At 36.1% G+C, this 20,674-nt stretch overlaps 1 long non-coding RNA gene across 1 annotated transcript in view; it reads left to right on the forward strand.

Moving 5' to 3' along the window:
• The first annotated feature begins 13,113 nt into the window (after window positions 1–13,113).
• The window catches only part of LOC110292093, a 48,111-nt gene continuing 40,550 nt past the window's right edge, over window positions 13,114–20,674 (forward strand). Inside the window, exon 1 of the long non-coding RNA XR_002377646.1 lies at window positions 13,114–13,196. This is a non-coding gene — a long non-coding RNA (uncharacterized LOC110292093). The remainder of the gene's footprint in view (window positions 13,197–20,674) is intronic.

Raw genomic sequence — 20,674 nt, forward strand, 5'->3', positions numbered from 1 at the left:
TCTCTCTCTGTCGCTTGCTCGCTCGCTCTCTCTGTGTGTGTGTGTGTGTGTTTCTCTCTTATGTGCATTTCCACATGAAATTAAACATTGTTTTTTCTATTTTTATAAAGAATTATGTTGTTGTTCTGGTGAGGATTGTATTGACTCAGTAGATTGCTTTTGGTAGGATGGACAGTTTCACATACTAATCTTACCAATCTGTGACCACGGGAGATTTTATTCATCTTCTGGTATATAGTAAGTTCCTTTCTTCAATGTCTTCATGTTTTCTTTATACAAGTTTGTCACTTGTTTGATGAGTGTTATCTGACATTTGTAGTTGCTGTTGTTGTTGCATTTTCTTTTCTTTTTTTTTCTTTTTGAGAGTTTTGTGAAAGGTACTGTTTTCTTTTTCTTTTTTCTTTTATACACCATTAATTTATTTATTATATAAGTATGCTGTACATTCATTTTCATTAAATTCTGGAAGTATTTAATTTAATTTGTTATTTCTGTCTTGACCCAAAGGTCATTAAGTAGAGATTGTTCGGGTTGCACGAGTTTGTAGGCTTTCTGTTGTTTCTGTTATTGATGCTCAGCTTTAAAATAGTCATAAAACTACATGGTATTGGTATAGAAACAGACAGGTTGATCAATGGAATTGATTCAAGACACAGAAATAAACTCACACACCTAAGGATATCTGATTTTTGAGAAAGAAGTCAAAACCATACAATGAAAAAAGGAAAGAATCTTCAACAAATGGTGCTGGTCAAACTGTAAGTCTGCATGCAGAAGAATACAAATATTTATCATCCTGGACAAAACCTTAGCTCAAATGAATGAGAGGTCATAATGTTGAATCTAATAGCAGAGGAAGTAGTTAATAGCCTTGAACTCATTGACACTGAAGATAAACAACTTCCTGAACAGAACGCCAATAACTCAGGAACTAAGATCAGCAATTAATAAATGAGACCTTATGAAACTGACAAGATTCTGTAAGGCAAAGGACACTGCCAATAGAACAAAACAGCAGCCTAGAGAATAGGAAAAATTCTTCACCAACCCTACATCTAACAGAGGGGTAATATCCAAAATATATAATCACTCAAGAAGTTAGACACCAACTATCCAAAAACTAACCCAATTTTAAAATGGGGTACAGAGCTAAACAAAGAATTATCAATAATGGAATCTCAAATGGCTGAGAAAAGCTTAAAAATGTGTTCAATGTCCTTAGTCAACAGAGAATTTCAAATCAAAATAACTCTAAGATTCTAACTTACACCATCAGAATGGCTAAGATAGGAATACTCAAGTGATGGCACATAAAGTGGCAGAGCAAGTGGGAACACTCCTCCATTGCTCCTGGGAGTGCAAAATTGTGCGACTATTCTGTAAATCCATTTGCATTCTCCTAGAAAACCAGAAATAGTTCTACTTTAAAAACAGTTAAACTACTCATGGACGTAAAAGATGTTCCACCATCCCACAAGGACACTTGCTCAAATATGTTCATAGAAGCTTTATTCATATTAGCCAATAACTGGAAATAACCCAGATGTTCCTCCCTCAACTGAAGAATGGATAAATAAAACATGGTTCATTTACACAATGAAATAGTAACCAGTTATTAAAAACAAGGAAATCATTAATTTTAGAGGCAAATGGATGGAACTAAAAAACATCATCCTGAGTAAGATAACAGAAACATAAACACACACATACACCCACAACATGTATAGTATGTATTTACTTATATGTGGATATTAGACATGAAGTACAGGATAACTACCCTATAATCCAAAGACCCTACCCCCTCCCCCAAGAAAAGTCAAATAACAAGGAGGACCCAAGGGGGTTATTGATTCTTTCTTAGAAGGGAAAATAAAATGAATCTTGGAGGTGGATGGATGGAGGGAAATGGGTAGGATAGGGGATAGGGAGGGGGCCTGGGCAGGAAAGGGGGATTAGGTGTAGAAAAAGCAGAAGAGAGAGAATACTGCATGGGCCAAGATGATTTTGACCATATTGCTGAGCCACAGTAATGAAAACGGGGATCAATGGAACAAATAGAGGATATGCTATAAACCCGCACAGTTACAACTGCCTAGATTTGACAATTATACCAAACATATATAGGAGAGAAAAGACAGACTTATCAACAAATGTAAACAATATATACCCATTTAGAAGACTGAAACTAGGTCCACACCTCTCCTGAGGTAGTAAAGATCAACTTTAAATGAATCAAAGACCTTACCTTAAGACTTGAATCTAAAGTTGAGAGTGTGGAATAGGGAACACTTTAACATGTTAACAAAGATTATCACAGCTAAGCTATGGAGCAAGCTTCATTATAAAATATAGAAACAGATAAAGAAAAGGTGATTGATATACACAATTACATTTTCAAGCCAAAATCAATAAAACTTTGCCCTTTGCTCCAAAATGATGCAAATGTGGATTATCATATGAATCAAATTAAGTCAGACTTAGAAAAACTAATAATGAAGTTTTCTCTTAATTGTGAGCCATATACGTATGTAAAACCATTTCTGTGTAGTTGACAGTAATGTTGAAGTAAGTCTATGTAGGGGAACAAAGTGGGCAAGTGAGGGGGGGATAATGGGATGAGTAGGGGAGGGTGTCAAATATGGAGCAGAATACACTCAAAGAACATACTTGAATGGAGTCAGTCTTATACAACTCGGAACGCTATATTTTCAAAACCATTGCAGTCATTACATGTATAGTTATATATTATTTTAAGTGTTACATATCTTAAATGTACTTTCATTAGATATACCTAATTTCAAGAAATAATAATTTAAGAATTCACTTATCACCATTTCATAGGTAGCCGAATAAAAGCAGATATGAAACTTCTGAAGTATTTGAATGACACACTACTCAATGGGAATTAATGTTAACATTTGATCATGAGTAGAGTAGGAAACATTTAAATGTATATATAGCCAAGAAGTTGATAGTTGGCTTTGAACACATTTGTGACTAGATTACAATGTACTCTTCTGCCAGAAACAAAGTAATCATCAAGTCTCTTCAGAATGTATCAGTCACTGAATATATCCCCACCAACCTGCTTATTGAGATTTAATTGTGTACTTCTGTCATAGGGATTTGTCTTGAAAGCAGAGTACAACGTGTGAGGGCATATACAGTGAGGACTGGCTATGAGCAAGGCAGGATAGTGAGAAAAGCTGGGAAGAGAAAATAAGGATCACAAGTGTGATCTTTAGTGAGTTTCCCAAAAACACAACTAAGCAATCACAGAGGACTGCAGGCCGGTGTTATTGAGCTACATCTTGTTATAGAGATATCTTAATTGTCATTCTGTATTTTGTTTTAACATATAACACAGACATTATTTTGCTTGGAAAATATTAAAGCAAAACCCCTTATCTTCACTTTATCAAGTAAACAAGTGTCAGCTTACAAAGTCAGCTTTAAAACATTGGAACAGTTTAGAGTCAAAAAACTGACTCCATTGTGTTTGCTGCATAAAGCAAATGTTAATGTGCACCCAGTACAAGGAGGTTTGGTTAATACTGCTCAGCAGAGATCCTACAGCACAGAGTCTGGAATCAGAAATGTTCAAATGAGACCCAAGAATTTGTGGCTCTGAGAAATGTCCAGTGGATATTGATACTGGTATTTGCAAGACAACATTTGAAATTCCCAATATTGTATGTGCTATAAACAACTATTTTAAACAAAATTCAACAATTTCAACTCCTTTTTTTAAACTGCACAATTCTTTCCTAGGTATTATTCATAGGAGATACATACATATACCACCATTTGCATGTACATTGTGTGAGACCACTTTTTCAAGGATGCTTGTCTTCTGAGTACTCCTTTTATAGACCCTTAAGTCCTACATGTAAAATGTGGGAACATCAAATTTTATGGTGAGATACTTATGCATATGTAGATTTCTATTTATGAGTTATTACCAGTTTCAAGTAGTGTTTTATGTTAAAGGAATTGAATCCATTTTTAGTAAGAAAATTATTATTTGCTGTAACCTGATATTCTCTCTAAAGAGATACTAGTAAAACTAATCACTAGATTTGTACCTGTGAACAGTCTGGACAAACTAAATCTTTATTCCAGATAAGCCCTATAAGTTTCTTTTTTATAAATCATCATTCTATTAATAAATTAAGTAAAATCCTATATCACAGAATTCTTTCACATTCTGAGACCAATTTTGACAACTTCTTATTGCAGGGAAGAATACTGTATAGAGTCAACACTCATATGAAAGAGGATTGTTGAACATAACTGTAAAAGAAAACACATGGAAGTCTAATCAAAAATTGTTCTTACCACTGTTAAATTTGAAATTTTAGTAACTCCAATCTATTCCCTAATTTGGAACTCACTGTACAAACTGTTAACAAATTATTATTTGTGTAACCTCTAAAACCTTTTCTTTAGTCTTACAGTTTGAAACAACTATGTTATCTAAGTACAATATTTAAAGAAATGTTTTCCAAACTTCAAAATAAAAAAGAAAGAAGCTAAGCATCTGTTTGCAAAGTATTTTTGCAGTTACTAATGGCAAAAGCACATTACTACCAGGAGACGCACAAAAGGCAACTGAGGAGCCGTATTTTCTCAGCTTGTTTGCATTGTGAAGCACAGTTAAACAAATAGTGTCCCCCTTTCACAGACCCAGGAGCCCAGCCAAAGACACAGCTGAGGCAGAAACGGGTTGAAAGGGATCAGTGGCTTTTGTTGGGTCCTAGCTTGATGACATTGCTTGTTTGAAAGCAAAAAGTGTTCTTACTTTACCACAAACACTTAATAAGGCAGCAACTTTAGAGAGGGACAGCAATGCAAACTATTAGAGGACTGACTAGGGTCCCCACAGTTCTTTTATGAATTGCCAGTGACTATTTCATAGAGCATATTTGCTAGGCAAGTGAATCTACTGCTGGTGTGTGTGTGTGTGTCTGTGTGTGTGTGTGTGTGTGTGTGTGTGTGTAAATTGGGTTCCTGTAAATTTCCTTGAAGGTAATCTATCCTGAACAATGGAGTCAATGGCACTTTGTCATAGTTGAAAGACTCAGGCTTATGGAAGAATAAATGTAGGAAAACTTCCATTATGCATGCCAATTAGCCATCTTGTTCACTCAAAGCAAACAACTTTCTCTGGTGAAATTTCTCAAAATAACATAAAGGAACATAGTGTGAAAGTGAAGTAAATCAATGCACAGCGCATTAATGTGCATGCAAAGCCCTTTAGCCACATCACTCCATTAAAATTAACTAGAGAAGAACTAGTTTTTCTAATTGTCAGGTTTTCCAATTGAAAGAAGTTTATATGTAATTCATGCTTTCTTTCATCATTAATAGGTTGCATGGGCTTTTTATCTGCTTTATGGTTGGTTTAGTGCAACAGAATGGCCTTCAACTTCATATTACAGCAGTGAATACCAAAATGACACGTGTAATTGTCCATTGCATTTTACATAAACCTAGCTCTAGAAAAGAGGGCTTTCATCTTCCATATCCCACCCAACTTCTTGATATTTAACAAGCATATATTCCTCTGGAAGGAAAATGCAATTTAGTCTAAATGGACACATGGAAAGTTATCACTAAGAAAGTCTATGCTCTATCCCACCCACAGAGACTGTTGCAACAAAGCTGAACTGCATCCAGATAAATGTCTGGCATTGCTAGCCAGAATTTATCAAATGTAAAATCAGATTTAGGTTGCTCCCAAATTATTTTAGAAATGTAAAAGTATCTCATTAAAAATATTATGATAGTATGAAGTAGGGCATTGTTTATTTAATGAAGAAAAAGAACATAATAGCACCAGGACAAATGAATCAGCCAGTATGGGCTGCATCATCAAAATGTATGAATAAAGCTGGGAGCCCAGGCTCTCTAACTCACACTTTTGCTCTGGATATTTTATATAAATTTAACACAATATTTATGACTTATTAACTAATGATTTTTATTATACATTTTAGCAATCTCATGCTTGGGATTAAAATAAAATTTCTGATTATTCTCTTGTTCAAATGATTCATCACATGTTTCAATGTTTAAAATCTATACTGAGAACAAACATCCATCACTAAGAAGATACCACTTTGATCAAGAACCTGAATGATATTCTCCATGAGAAAAAGGTTAAAATGTGAAGAATTTAGTTTTGAAAGGAGATGATAAAGCATGTTTCATATAAAACCTCTATGTACACAGCTTGCTTTTATGTATTGTGTGCACACTGTCATTTGAACTTGGGAATAACATAGGAGAGTTATTATTTTTCTCTAACCTATAGATGAGGCCATGGATTTTAGTGAGCAATTATATTTATACATATCCAACCAAGGAAAACAAATTGCTTTTCCAATTACTGCAACAAAATGCTTTACAGGAATAACATAAGGAAGGCAGAACAGTTTTATTTTGGCCCGAAGTCCATCAAAGTGGAGAGGGCAGGGTGTGAGCACATTGAGGCAGCTGACCAATCTCATTTCATCTACAGTCAGGAAACAGTGGTGAATTCCCTGCTCAGGTCCCTCTCTCATTTTACCTGTAACCCATGGGATGATGCTGTCTGTGTTTAAGGCAGGACACCCCACTCCACCAACCAAATCTACAAACTTCGTCATAGACATGCCCAGATATTTGTCTCCAAGATAGCTTTATTTCCTAAAAATCAGCAAAAATCACATCTTGCAACTTTCAATTTCTTGCTCTGTCTGTGTTATCTCATTTTCCAAAACTGTTGTAACAAGTGTTGCAAACCAGATGCCTAAAGATAGAAACTTAAAGATCTGGGAAGCAGGAGGTCAAGACCGAGGTCACAAGTGTGATCACTTTGTTGCTTCTTCTAGCTTCTAGTGGCTTCATGAATGTTTGCGACTTGTAATTGTATAATTCTAATCACCCACTCTGCCTTCCAAGGACCTTATTTTAAATCTCAGGGTATTTTCTTCTATGATACTATCATGAAGACCTTGTAAAATTCAGGTTGAATTTATTTTGAATTTCATCTTGGGCCTGTAGAGACCATTTTCCAAACCAGGTCATATTCACATGTCCCTCAGATTGAAGAGTATAAATATTGGTCCAACTACTATAGTTTTAAACAGACATTCATAGAGTATTTGAAGACAAATATATAGAAGATAGAACATTAGCAAAAAGACAGGAGAAAATTACCTAGCTCTCTTCTTGTTATCAATTCAGGAAGTTCTTACTGTAAACCTACACTTTGCCAAGAGTACAACTAGGAATTTGCCGCAGACTCTCTTGGTCCCTTGTCTGTGTGGAACGGGTCTCTGGTCACAGGTGGGCAAGAAGTTGGCGGGAATTGACAGACAGACTCGACACAAGGGAGTGTGGATCTGAATGTAATTTGTCAAATCGAGCATCAAACTTTTTATACAGAAGAAAGTAGGGAAGTTGGGTGACACACCAGCAAGGTACAAAGAGGTTACTGGATTCTTACACAAAACAAAGGAATACAAACATGGAAGAACTGGCAGGAACCAACTGGGGTAAAACTCAATGTTAACAACTGGGATCAAAAACAGCTCCACCTAAGGTCCACTTAATCTTAGAAGCCAGGAGCAAGGGTTTTGTGCCCTTGCCATAGTTCCTACTATTGTGTGTCTATTGTATAGTCCACCTTCCCCCCAGGCCATTGTAAATACTTGTTTGTGTATGGGTGTAACTCAGCTATCTATAGTCCTAAGTATCTACTTTGGTTCCTCTTTAGGTCACAAACTTCCTTCTTCCTAGATAATGGTGAATTTCTGTGTAGGGCAGTGACTTAGCTATCCACGCCCAAGGTCATATCAAGGACTGCCTAGAATCAAACTTAGCTATATGTCAAAATATCAATCCTTAGGAGCACTTGTAATAAAGCAATATTAAGGAAAAGCACACAGATCCGTTTACCAACTAAAGCAAGGACATTGGAGCATTCGTTATACAGGATGCCACGATTCCAGGAGACTAAGTTTCCCTGAACTTTTCACCTCGGGACAGCGCTCAGGTTTTCAGGGTCACTACTGAAGTGGATGTAGCAGGAAGGGAAATGTTAGGAACAAATACACACACACACAGAGAAACAGAAACAGGAATATGTCAATCTTCACACACATGAAGCTTCTAAATTAGTAGTGAAGACAAATATTAAACAATTAATTCATCAAGGTTTTGAACTGAGCTGTCAAGAAACTCATCATAATAAACTTATCTATCTAGTAATTAAGCTAATGAACTCAAATGTTGAAAATATCAGAGAAATGTATATTCTAATTCACTCAATTCTCACCTACAGATTCTTAGTTCATGCTTAATTCTTAACGTTTACTTCTTGTTAGTTATTTTATTTTTGTTTTTGTTCTTATTGAAAATTAAACCCAGCATGCCATACATGCTTGGCAAATATTATCCCATGGAGTTAACTTTCTAGTCCCTCCTTATTTGTTTAAAAGCATCACAGAACAGAACAGGGGGGTGGAGATATGGATCAGCAGTTAAGAGCACTTGCTGCTCTTCCATAGAAGCCAGGTTTTGTTCCCAGCACCCACACAGTACTTCTCAATTATTTGTAACTCCAAATTCAGAGAATCTGGTGCTTTCTCCTAACCATTGAGAACACTAGGCATGCACGTGATACACATACATATATGCAGGCAAAACATTCCTAAAAATACAATAAAATAATCTAAAAACACCATGGGAAAATCCCAAAAATGTAAAAGAAAGGTAAAATATGCTCTAAGGACATTGGCAGCATGGTGTTCTATCAATCATTCTTAAACTTGAATGTTCATGAATTAGTTCTTCTTTGGATGACTTGAATTTATCAGAGGCAATACTATTACCGTGTAACATAATTACCATTCAATGCAAAAGTAACCAGGAAAATCAACAGACCTTTGAAAATGTCCTATCATTGGCTTAGGAAGAGTAACAAGTCACTATGCTGGCATTCTAAACCCACTCCACAAAATTACTTCAGCTAATGTTTTCAAGTTTCTTCTATGCAAATGGTAAGAATAGATGTAAGACAAAGACCTGGAGGTGATGTAGCATGAAGCTTGGAATTTGACATATCCATATGAACCTTGAAGCTCTATTATTATGGAAGTTCACTAAAAACATCTTTTTCACTTTACACTTTGGAGTCTCACATCACAGTGAGACCTCCTAAATTATTGCACCTATAGATCTGAGCATCAGCAGTTGGTCAAGATGTTACTTATCTTTCTAAAGATTCATTGAAACAGTTAGTCCATAAACATGGACTCATTGGTCATACACAACTTTTCTTCTTTTTTTTTTCATTGCAAATGACTCTTTTTTAATTGGATATTTTATGTATTTACATTTCAAATGTTATCCACTCTCTAGGTTTCCCCACTGGAACCCCCCTCTCTAATACCCCCTCCCCTGCTTCTATGAGGACACTCTCCTTCCTGCTCACCCACTCCCATCTCACCTCTCTGGCATTACCCTACACTGGGGAATCCAGCCTTCACAGGACCAAGGGCTTCTCTTCCCATTAATGCCAGACAGGCCCATCCTCTTCTACATATATGGCTGGAGCCATGAGTTCCTCCACTCTTTGGTTGGTGGTTAGTCCTTGGGAGCTCTGGTGGTTCTGGTTGGTTGATGCTGTTGTTCTTCCTATGGGGTTGCAAACCCCTTCAGCTCCTTCAGTCCTTTCTTTAACTCCTCCATTGGGGCACCCTGTGCTCAGTCCAGTGGTTGGCTGAGAGCATCTGCCTGTGTATGTGTCAGACTCTGACATAGCCTCTTGGGAGACAACTATAACATCCTCCTGTCAGCAATATTTCTTCCCATCAGCAATTGTGTCTGGGTTTGGTGTCTGTATATGGGATGAATCCCCAGGTGGGGCAGTCTCTGGATGGCCTTTCCTTCAGTCTCTGCTCCACACTTTTTCTCCTTATTTCCTTTAGACAGGATCCCTTCTGGGTTAAGAATCTGAGATGAGTGGTTGGTACCATCCCCCAACTAGGGGCCTTACCTAACCTCTGGATATGGTCTCTACAGGTTCTCCCTCCCCTTTGTTGGACATTTCAGCTAATCTCATACCTGTTGGGCCCTGGGAGACTCTTGTTTTCCTGGCATCTGGGTCTTGCTGGTGGCTATTCCCAGTTCCCTATCCACCATTGCTACACACCTCTGTTCAAATTCCTGACCTCTCATCCCTCTCCCTCCAACCCTCTACTTCCTGTGAATAATTTCTTCCCCCTTCTAAGAAGGCCTGAAGCATCCACATTTTGCTTTTCCTTCTTCTTGAGCTTCATATGGTCTGTGAATTGTATCTTGGGTATTCCAAACTTTTGGGCTAATATCCACTGATCAGCGAGTGCATGCCATGTGTGTTCTTTTGTGACTGGGTTATCTCACTCGGTATCATATTTTCACTTTTCTTTCTTATGTGTTTAGAGGCAGCCTTCTAATGGTTTTTCTTTTTTCAGTCTCTGTCAGCGGTTTCATAGCACTTATCTCCAACATGAGTTGAGGGATGAATCTTATTCCTCTGATTAAATATTTCCAAAAGCATATCATTGGGGATAGAGTGAAACTTAAAGTGGTGCTCTTAGCTAGTATGCTGCCACACTAGGTTTTTCCCATCTATACCTTCATTTGTACACTTCATCCAAGTAACGTGGCCATTTTCCAATGCTTCCCAAGGCCATACTCTATTCCTTGCTCTGGCACATCAAAATCCTGTCCCTTTGTCATAATTTAAGACTCAGTGCTAATGACAGTCTTCCAGAGACCTTTGCCAGACTACTTTATAGCAGCTCTTCCTTTCCACTTCAGCCACTTCTTTTTTATTCCTCACAAGTTGTATCACAAATATTTATTTAATGTATGTGTAGGTGCACACAGTTACACACATGCCACCACATATATAGAGAGGTCAGAGGGAAACATGTGGGAGTCAGTGCTCTCCTTCCACCAAACAGGACCACAGTATTGACCTCCAATCAATAGTCTCAGCAGCAGTTGCCTTTACCAGGTTATGCATTGCTGGCCATGGTTTAGGGACTTCTAATCCAGTAAGTGTGTGTTACTAGGGCAGAAGCTGCAACCATTTCAAAATGGCTTTATTATTTGAATATATTGTTTATTTCTTCCCTCTCTGTAGGAAGGTAATATTCTTGAGGGAAAAAAAAATCCTCTTATTGCTCCTTTCCTCCCTCAACATCCAGTATCTACTATAACATACCTAATAAGTACGCATGAATTCCATTAAACATTCCAAAATAGAACAAGGCAATAAAACCATAGAAATACAAAAGCTGCAAAAAGATTCTCGGATGTTACTGAGTCTATTTAGATGCTTCGATTGAAAAAAGGTAAATATGATGAAACAGGTACTTTAAAACTGAAAATGTGGGAAAAACAATCTTAGTATTTTTGAAGAACTGATTTAATGCCTTTATTTTCCTTTTAAACCCCACTTTACCTCAGAAAAATACTACAAAATATTATTGCTAATAATAAAGATATAATATTAAGCAACAGTAATGTACTTATTATGATTCAATTTATAAGGGAAATATAAGGAAAATAACAGGCTCTAATAAAATTTTAACTCACATAAACATTTAAAGATCCTAATAGCCATTGTGTAGGCTGATTCATTTTTGAGCAGTTTAAAGAAATTCTAACATTAATATATTAATAATAGTCATTGCCTTTAATGAGGGTCATACAACTTTCTTTGAGTCAATATAATAATGTTTTGGCACTTTATTGCTCAAGAAACCTGGAGGGAATACTTGAACCTGTTCAAGTCAGTGGAAAAAATGCAGAAAGGCACAGTAGCTTTGGAAAATTTATCAGTGTAAAATAAGCATGATTATGGTTTTATTTGTAAACTCTTGTGTTTATAAATATGCTAAATGCTTCCTATTAATTCTTAGAATTATGTTAAATAGGCTTTAAAAAGATCAGTTGGTCTCCTTTGGGATTTCCATTAGAAGTAAATGTCTTCTGCATTTGGCTCATCAGGTAAGAAAATATGAAAACAGTCAGAAGTAATTTACACAGAGTTCTGTGCTGCTCCTGAGGCGCAGGGAATGTGCACTGTTCACAGAAATCCAAAGTCCCTTGCCCTTTACACTTTGCAAGTCATGCTACATATGTTTCCTCACTTAAGCTCTGTAATAGTCATGAGAGTTCAAGAGAGCCCTTAGTCTATTGTTTACTTGCTATGAATGAGATTAAATCTGGTCTTGATAGATTCACAGTTGGGTGTCTGAAAAATAGACACACAGACTTTAACCTAGACTTCAAATTTCTGTCCCAACACTCATATCATGGTACCATCCCCTTCTGCTGATCACTTTTCCGAGGCAACATGAAATAATGAATGAACAGTGGCTTGGATGACTGCTGCCCAAGGAAGCATCATGCTATCCAAGGTTCCTTGTAACAGCAGAGTCAAAACTGACATCCAAAGCAGGAAGTGACTCTTAACTGAGGATAATGCAAACCACTCTTTCATCATCAAAATGAAAAAGAAATTGCTAATTCTGTAAAGAGAGAGCAGCTGCCAGCAGACACAGACTCTCAAAATAAAAGAGCAAAGAGCAGCTGGAGTCTCCCCCCCACCCCACCCCCACCCTTCAGACAGCATTTTCCAGAACATACTAAAGTGAAGTACAACTTTCTGGAGAAAGCAATTGATTACGATCCACTACTTAAGATTACAAAATTAGGAGGGGAGTAAACCCAAAACTACTGAGAGAGAACAAAGCTTTGTGTGAGGAAGAGAATATCTTGCTGTGGCAGATTTGGGCAAGAAACATGGAAATCAGAAAGATCAAAATACACACTGTACAATTGTATTGTCAATGATACTTTAATGGGTTTTAAGTGGGGAGACCAGACAAGGGCATAACTTAGTCTAACACCATTGTCCATTATCTTGATTGTACAGATTAAGCCAGCATGTGGTGCACTGTGTTAGTTTTTATATACCAGGGTATGACTGGAGTCTCAATATAAATTTGTTTCATGTACACTTGAAACATTACACTGATAGCAATTTCATGATCACTTTATTAGGACCTGCCACATGATCCAGTTTGGGATTGTCTACTGGTGGCATCATGAGGGCACTCAAATGTCAAACTTTGAAGATTTTGGATTCTCAGGTAGGAGAAGCTTACCATATACAACAAACTATAAGGAATCTTACTGTTATTAAAAAGCTCTGTTAACAAAGGGAATGAAACATATACTTTAAGTTGTGATACGGATCACCTTTTCCTGAATACAGCTGTATGAAAGTACCTTAGAAGGATAGATTCTATTATAGTTATTTAAATACCAAGCATACATTATGCTGTCCAAAATGGTATGTATAAATAGAATAATATCTATTTTCTGTGCTCTGGGGAGGTTTCATTCTTCTATCTATGGTCATTGATTTCCCCCAAGGACAAAATTATGTGACTGTGCATTTTCAGGTCCCTTAAACTCTATAGGTCCCTCTAGGTTTAAATGTGACAATGATCTGGATGTTGACAAGCTTTAGATTGCTGAGCTATGCTGTGTGGTTGCTATACACCTTCACCTTTATAATCAGCACCTCTATAAATAACTGTACCAGAATTAAACTTTATTTCTGGGTGAACTTAGAAGACAAAGTTCCTCACACGATACAGGGCTTATTATTACAGTATCTTCATTTATTACAACCATGAAGGATTGACTAATATTTATCAATAAATGTGTATAGGGCTCAAATAAACTATAATATGTATAGAAGAGTTAATTTGATTATTTTGACCAAGACAATCTGAATCCAAAACCTAAAATTTCACTGTGCTCAATTGAATACATAATGGAAAATTAATGTAAAACTCAAACTTTTTCAAGAATACAAAATAGGAGCCAGAGATTTTATTTTACTCAGTGAGTAAGGATATTTTCTGCTGAACTTGATAATCTGAATGCCTTCTACAAGACCCAAAGAAAAACATGATTCCACAAGCTATTTCTTGATGTGGCATATGCTGCACACACACACACACACACACACACACACACACACACACACACACACAAACACACACACACTCACACACAAAATAAAATAAATAAATAATTGTGATGAATACAAAATATATAAAAATAATTTTTAACTACCTTAAAAGTGCAGTGTAATTATAAGGAAAAGCTTAATATATCTCATTTTCTTTCTTTCTTTATTCTTTAATATCTTTTTGCAGTTCAGACTTTATCCCCATCCCAGACCACCCTCTGACTGTTCCACAAAAAGAATATTATACAGAGAACCAGAGTTTCAACATTTTACAATTTTTAAAGTATTGATAATATATGTGTTTGAGAGTTTAAAATATTGTTTCAAAATACTGTAATTCATATGGAATAAGCATATATAATTATTATTAAAAACCTCAATATTAAATATTTTACAATTGAGAATAAATGATTAACAAGTAGGAATAATAACAGAAAAATATATCTTAAAACAACCTGGAACAAATTGACAGCTCATATCACATGAACCATGATTATATATATTTCAAAATGCAGTATAGAAAAATCTGAAAATAAAAATCAAACAGTAAGTCTTAAGTACTAAAAGCATGCATCTTAAAGTTTCTAAGATTAAGAGACATTATAAGAAACTATAGCACATGTAGTCAGTAGACTGACAACATGAAGTATTTTAATATCAATTTTAAAAACATTACAAAAACATAAGCTAGAGTTATACCAACCTTGCAAAAGAGCCAAGACTTTCATGCACAGATACAATTCAAGTACTTATGGGAAAACTGAGATAATAATAAATAAGAAGAGAGCAAATTCATACAAAAAGGAATTGTGTGTAGCCCTTGTATAGAAAAGAGGACTAACAAGAATAGTAAGATATCTTACTTCAAATTGAAATTAAGCTTCCAACAGGTAGATTTGCAAATTTAATTGTTAATACAAAGTCTCATTAATTGAAATTGTGAACATAATGTATGTTCACAATGTATACTGAATTTATGTATGACAATATATGACAAATTAGAAGTAATTCAGATTTACTACATATTGCAGTTGATGTTTCATTCATGATCATTGATAACAAGGACATGATAAAATACACAAGTAGTTATGTCTTAAATTCTAGCAAAGAACAAAACAAATTAAATTGTATATGTAATGTCATATTCAATGTGAACGACTTGTCAGGAAAAGAGTTGGAGATATTATAAATAATACATCACGTTAAGTGATTCTTACATGAATAAAAATATTTATAAAACAATTTGCATTGCTCTAATATATTATTTTTGTGGACATATTCATCTGCATTGTTTCTTTATTATGTATATTTCTCTCATTTTTACTGAACTTATTTTCATTATGGCTGAGGATTTTTAAAAAATTCTTTATATAATCTGGAGTAGGCACATAGTTAGGTACTATCACATATCTATAAAAATGCCTGTCTTCAAAAAGAATAAAAATATCCAGAATTAAAAAATACAGAAGAGCCAAGATTATTACAAGCTGTTGTTGGTAAAATAGTACAACTACTTTTAAAAATAGTTGGACAGTTTCTTAAAGTGATTACAATATTTTCCAGCCAGATTTTCTGGTTTCTACTCAAAGGCATAAAACTATGTATGTACAAAGGCTTGAACACTAATTCCTAAGTACATAACATTTCATAGGAAAAACAAGAAAACAATTCAAATGACCTCCAAGAGATGAACGCATAAGCCAATTGTGATAATTTCAAGCAATTCATGTATTATTCAGAAAAAAAAACAGAAATACAGTATTTACCAACACATGCAGCAATGTAAGTGACTGTCAAAATATCCTGAGATTTAAACAAAGCACATTTTATGATTCAATTATTGTGAAATTCTTTAAAAGGCAAGACCATTTACAGATTTAGAAAGCAGATGGGGAATGTGTGGGAAAAGATGAGCATGAGAGGAATGTACAAGGCTGGAAAATAAGATTTAAAGGATCATTTGATTAGATTAGGGAATGAAAGTTACAGGCATTATGTTCGTTCTATGGATGGATTTACAAGTGCAAACACACCCCCAAATTTATTATGTACATTGTACATATTTCAAGTTTATTGTGTTTCCTGTTACTGTGATAAGATACTCTGACAGAAACAAATGGGAAAGAGTTTATCTTGGCTCACAGTTCAAGGATATAGTCCACCATAACAGGGAGATCCTAGTCCATGGCCTTGAGTCAGGAAGCAAGGGAGAATCAGTGTTTGGCTCAGCTTACTTCTTTTCCTGCAATCCTCCATTCCATCTCAGAGAATGGGGCCTGCCACTCCCAGAAGGATGTTCTTCACCCTTCAGTTAGCCCATTCAACATAGTCTCCCCAGGCATGCCCAGAGACTTGTGTGACTGGTGCTTCTAGATCTCCTCAAGCTAAAAATAGTAATGAAATACCACAATAAAGCAGTTAAAATTTACAGTGCCCATGTCTTTTGAAATGACTATTCTTGATTATACCTATGTCCAGATCCTTATCTGTCTCAGTACCACACCAGGTAAATAATTTTCCTGGTGGGAACTCTTTAGAGACAAGTTCCACCTTGGCCACCAAAACAGAGTATCATAAATAAATAAATAGATGATAGATAGATAGATAGATAGATAGATAGATAGATAGATAGATAGATCTTTCTGTGGAAGCCTAGCTTAAGAGCATCAGAATATTACCATAGTAAAAATTAGGACAAATACCCATGGAAAACCATATGGACATGAAAACCATGCTAGTCATTGAAAGCATAAGGAACTCTCCTATGCCGGGCAGAGGCAGAGGTCTTCTGCCAAGTGGAGTCTGAAATGCCTTGTTAGATTTGAGGAAAATCTGTCACTTCTCATTAGACTTGGACAAGACAACGATGCTTGTATGTGAGCTTTGTAATGGATCCAGTGATTAACGAAACCAGTCATGATGCTACTATAATTGTAGAAAATTCTCCTAGTTTAAGAAAAAAATCACGTTATATAAAAATTATTTTTCTAACAAAGTTGAATTGTAGATAGAAGTAAGGATATCTGAATACTTTCTTTTCCTACTGTGTATATAAAATAATTGCTTTTCACAAAAAAGTAAAACCCCAATTTAGTGATAATGCTTAGGGATTAAGATGTTCATGTTAATTGAATTTTTTATTTATGCAATCTTTGATGACAATCATAGAACTTCAGAGCTGGAAAGGGCCTCGGAGATCATTTTTATTCAACCTTCTTTTCAGTATTAAGTAGCAGAGAACCCAGAGGCTGAGCAAATGACTCAGGGTGGCAGTCAACTGGTGATAGAACTGGGACTTCTTAAAAGAAATTTAAATACAGCATTCCTTCAGTTCCAATGCTTATGAGTAAAATCTCTGCCAAAATGGTTTCAGCTACTAAAATATCTTAATATGAAAATATCAGAACTTGGTGAGTTCATTACTAGAGTGCCTGACTAGCAGGTGGGACACAGGATTCAGCTACCAGAACTACAGCAATAATAACAGGTAACATCACAGGAACTCAGAAGTGATGAAGATAACTTGTCCCCATTTTCTTCATTTCCTAATTCACTTACTAATATTTATTGGATACATGTTGTGTTCTGGCCATTGACTAAGTTCTGATCCTAATAAAATAAAATATAAAAGTGTGTCATAATCTAAAGGAATGACAGAGAGAAAATGTAATAACCCCTTGTGCTTCAAGGGCCCTGAAACCAATTGGAAGGGGAAGCTAATGCAGAGAAAAATGGTGTGACAGTTATTGTTTTAATATTGGCAGTATACAATAGAGAAGGGGCAGAGACAGAGACACAGTGACCCCACAAGGAAAAGAAAAGGAGCCAAGTGACAGAAGCCTAGCATTCCAGGTACTTGGGAAGCTAAGGGAGGAAGATACTGAATTCAAACTGGACATGAGCAACTTAGTGATACTCTGTCCAAACCCATAGGATAAAAAGAAGACATAAGATACGTTGTGAATTTGGCATGAGTCCCATCATGTATCAGGTCTAACTTCAATTCCCAGTACTGTAAAATAGTTAACTACTGAACCTAATCAATTAATTAATGCATGGCAGGAAGAAAAATAAACTATTATTGCAATATACAGGTAAACACCTCTAAGACAAAAGAGGACTGGCCATCTGCAAGTTACACTGGTAATACAGTTTTATAAAACTTGTCCTTTATCAGTTTTGTGCATATAATACATTCAAATCACACTTCCCTGCACACTCTCTAAATCTTCCAGCTCCTATACCTTACCCCTTTCTTCCTATAAGTCCCCCCACCCCTGGGGGATGTCTGTTTTATTTTACTTTGTTTTGGGACTTGCTTATTTAACCAGGAGCATCTGTATGACTAAGGATTTGAACTTATCCATTAGAAGTTTGTGACCTCATTATTTGCCATGTAAACAAGGAGAATGTTTAGCTTTCTCCAGGATCTATCAATAGACAGCCAGTCCAGCATAGGCCCATAATAGCCTCCCTAATCAATGATTGAATGTTGACTCATTCAATGGCTTGATTTTATGTATGGACATTGAAAGAAGCCATAGCTGCTGTAAGTCACAATACCATTAAATATGCCTTGCCCAGAAGTCATTTCATAGCCCTTCTCTCTATATTCCATTTCTTTTATTTCTGCCACTTTCTCCACCATATTTTTGAAAGGATAGTATAGATGTCCTGTTTTGGGGCTAAGTACTCAACCATCACTTATCCTCAGCACTTCAAGCAGCCTCGAGACTCTGCATCGACTGTTGTACATTGAAAAATATTTTCTATTAAGGCTGAGAGCAGGATATGTCTATATGTAGAAATGACAATTTAAAAGCGTGCCATGATCATATAGCTAAACACCAGCAGTCCTTTCCATAAAATGGCTTAAGACCTCAACCAGGATTTTTGGTTTTCTTTTTTGGTTTGTTTTTTGGCTTTGGTTTTCTTTCCTAAATGAGATGTATATGACTAGACATGAATTCTGTCATGTGAAACAGGGCTCATAGCCAATCAGAGTAGTTAGTTGGTCACATCCATAATCACCATGCCACTATTTCACAGGTTATGACATTTTGCCAGGAATGTTGCTATTGTATTTGTAGGGTAAGACTACTGGTGAATTTTCTCCCCTAGGAGGCTGCATAGCATTTTTTTAGTATTATGAATGCTAGAAAGTACGGTGGAAGTCTTTAGCTCAGTACCAGCTTATTGTTTCTGTATCTTATAATTGATACATGGTATATATTCAGCAATAAGGTCTTATTTATTAGGTGGCAACAAAAATTAATGGCAAGTCTGGATTGCTTTGGCAAGCTTTGCATGCTTCCTGACCAATGGTTTTCAAACATGTATCCCACATTTGGTACAGGTATTTTTGCTTAAAGACAAATGGGCTTTAGGAGTAGCATTCTATGTATCAGTGGAATACTCATCTATCATCTATCTAATATTTATCTATCTATCTATGTATCACTATATAGATATATTTCTTAGTAAGGGTTCCCATATGGAATAAAGAAAAAGGCAAAAGCATAATTACTACGTTTTTCTTTTACAATTTTTAATATAACTTTCTATAAGCTAAACTAAATGAAATTATAGTGGCCCAGATACTGGAATTCCATGTAGAAAACTCCAAAACTAGTCCCCCACACATGCATCGCAGCCATCTTACCCATTCTGTGGCTCGGGGACTGCACTGAACCTAAGAACTATCAGTAGTTATAACCAGACTGATTCTGACAGCTACCCCATCATCCATCAGCATCTTACCCACTGTGTCAATCTGTGAGTATATAGAGTCAGACCTAAAATTCCAGATAGGTATTCCTAGACTCAGTCTGTTCAACCTGACCAACTTTTAGCCACCCTACCCATTAATCCCCTTCATGATCAAATGGAAACCAACCCAGCATCTTAATGTGGATCACCAGATCAAGTACAGATGCCTTAATGCCTATCAGCCTTCCTATCTACCACTATGCTTTGCAACTACATAGCATACTAAAACCTGGACCACTGATAAGCCCCACCTTAGCCTCTTCTTTTCCAACTCACCTCCACTTGAGGATGTTGTAACATCCTATACTCTTCTACCACAAAGCACAGCCCACATCTATCATGAGCCAACCTAGGGCTACCAGTACAACGCATACAATCCAATAAGCCATGTATAGACTTCTGAAGATCAGCAGGGAGAATCTTGTAAGACACACACACACACACACAAATCCTAGGCTCAGTATTATTTTTAATCATTCAAGGAAGTCAAATCAAGAACTTAAACAGAGAAGGAACATGGAGGCAGGGGTTAATGCAGTAGCCATGAGAGATGCTATTTACTGGATTGCTTCCCATGGTTTGCTTAGCCTGCTTTTTTTTAATAGAACCCAGGATGACCAAACCAGGGATAACACCAACCACAAGGGGCTGGACCCTCTCCCATCAATCATTATTTGGAAAACTGCCCTACATGTTTGCTTGCCACCCAATCTTACAGAGGGCTCTTCTCTTCTCTTCTCTTCTCTTCTCTTCTCTTCTCTTCTCTTCTCTTCTCTTCTCTTCTCTTCTCTTCTCTTCTCTTCTCTTCTCTTCTCT

This window comes from Mus caroli, chromosome 4 (assembly GCF_900094665.2).
Source record: "Mus caroli chromosome 4, CAROLI_EIJ_v1.1, whole genome shotgun sequence".
Classification (NCBI taxonomy): Eukaryota; Metazoa; Chordata; class Mammalia; order Rodentia; family Muridae; genus Mus; species Mus caroli.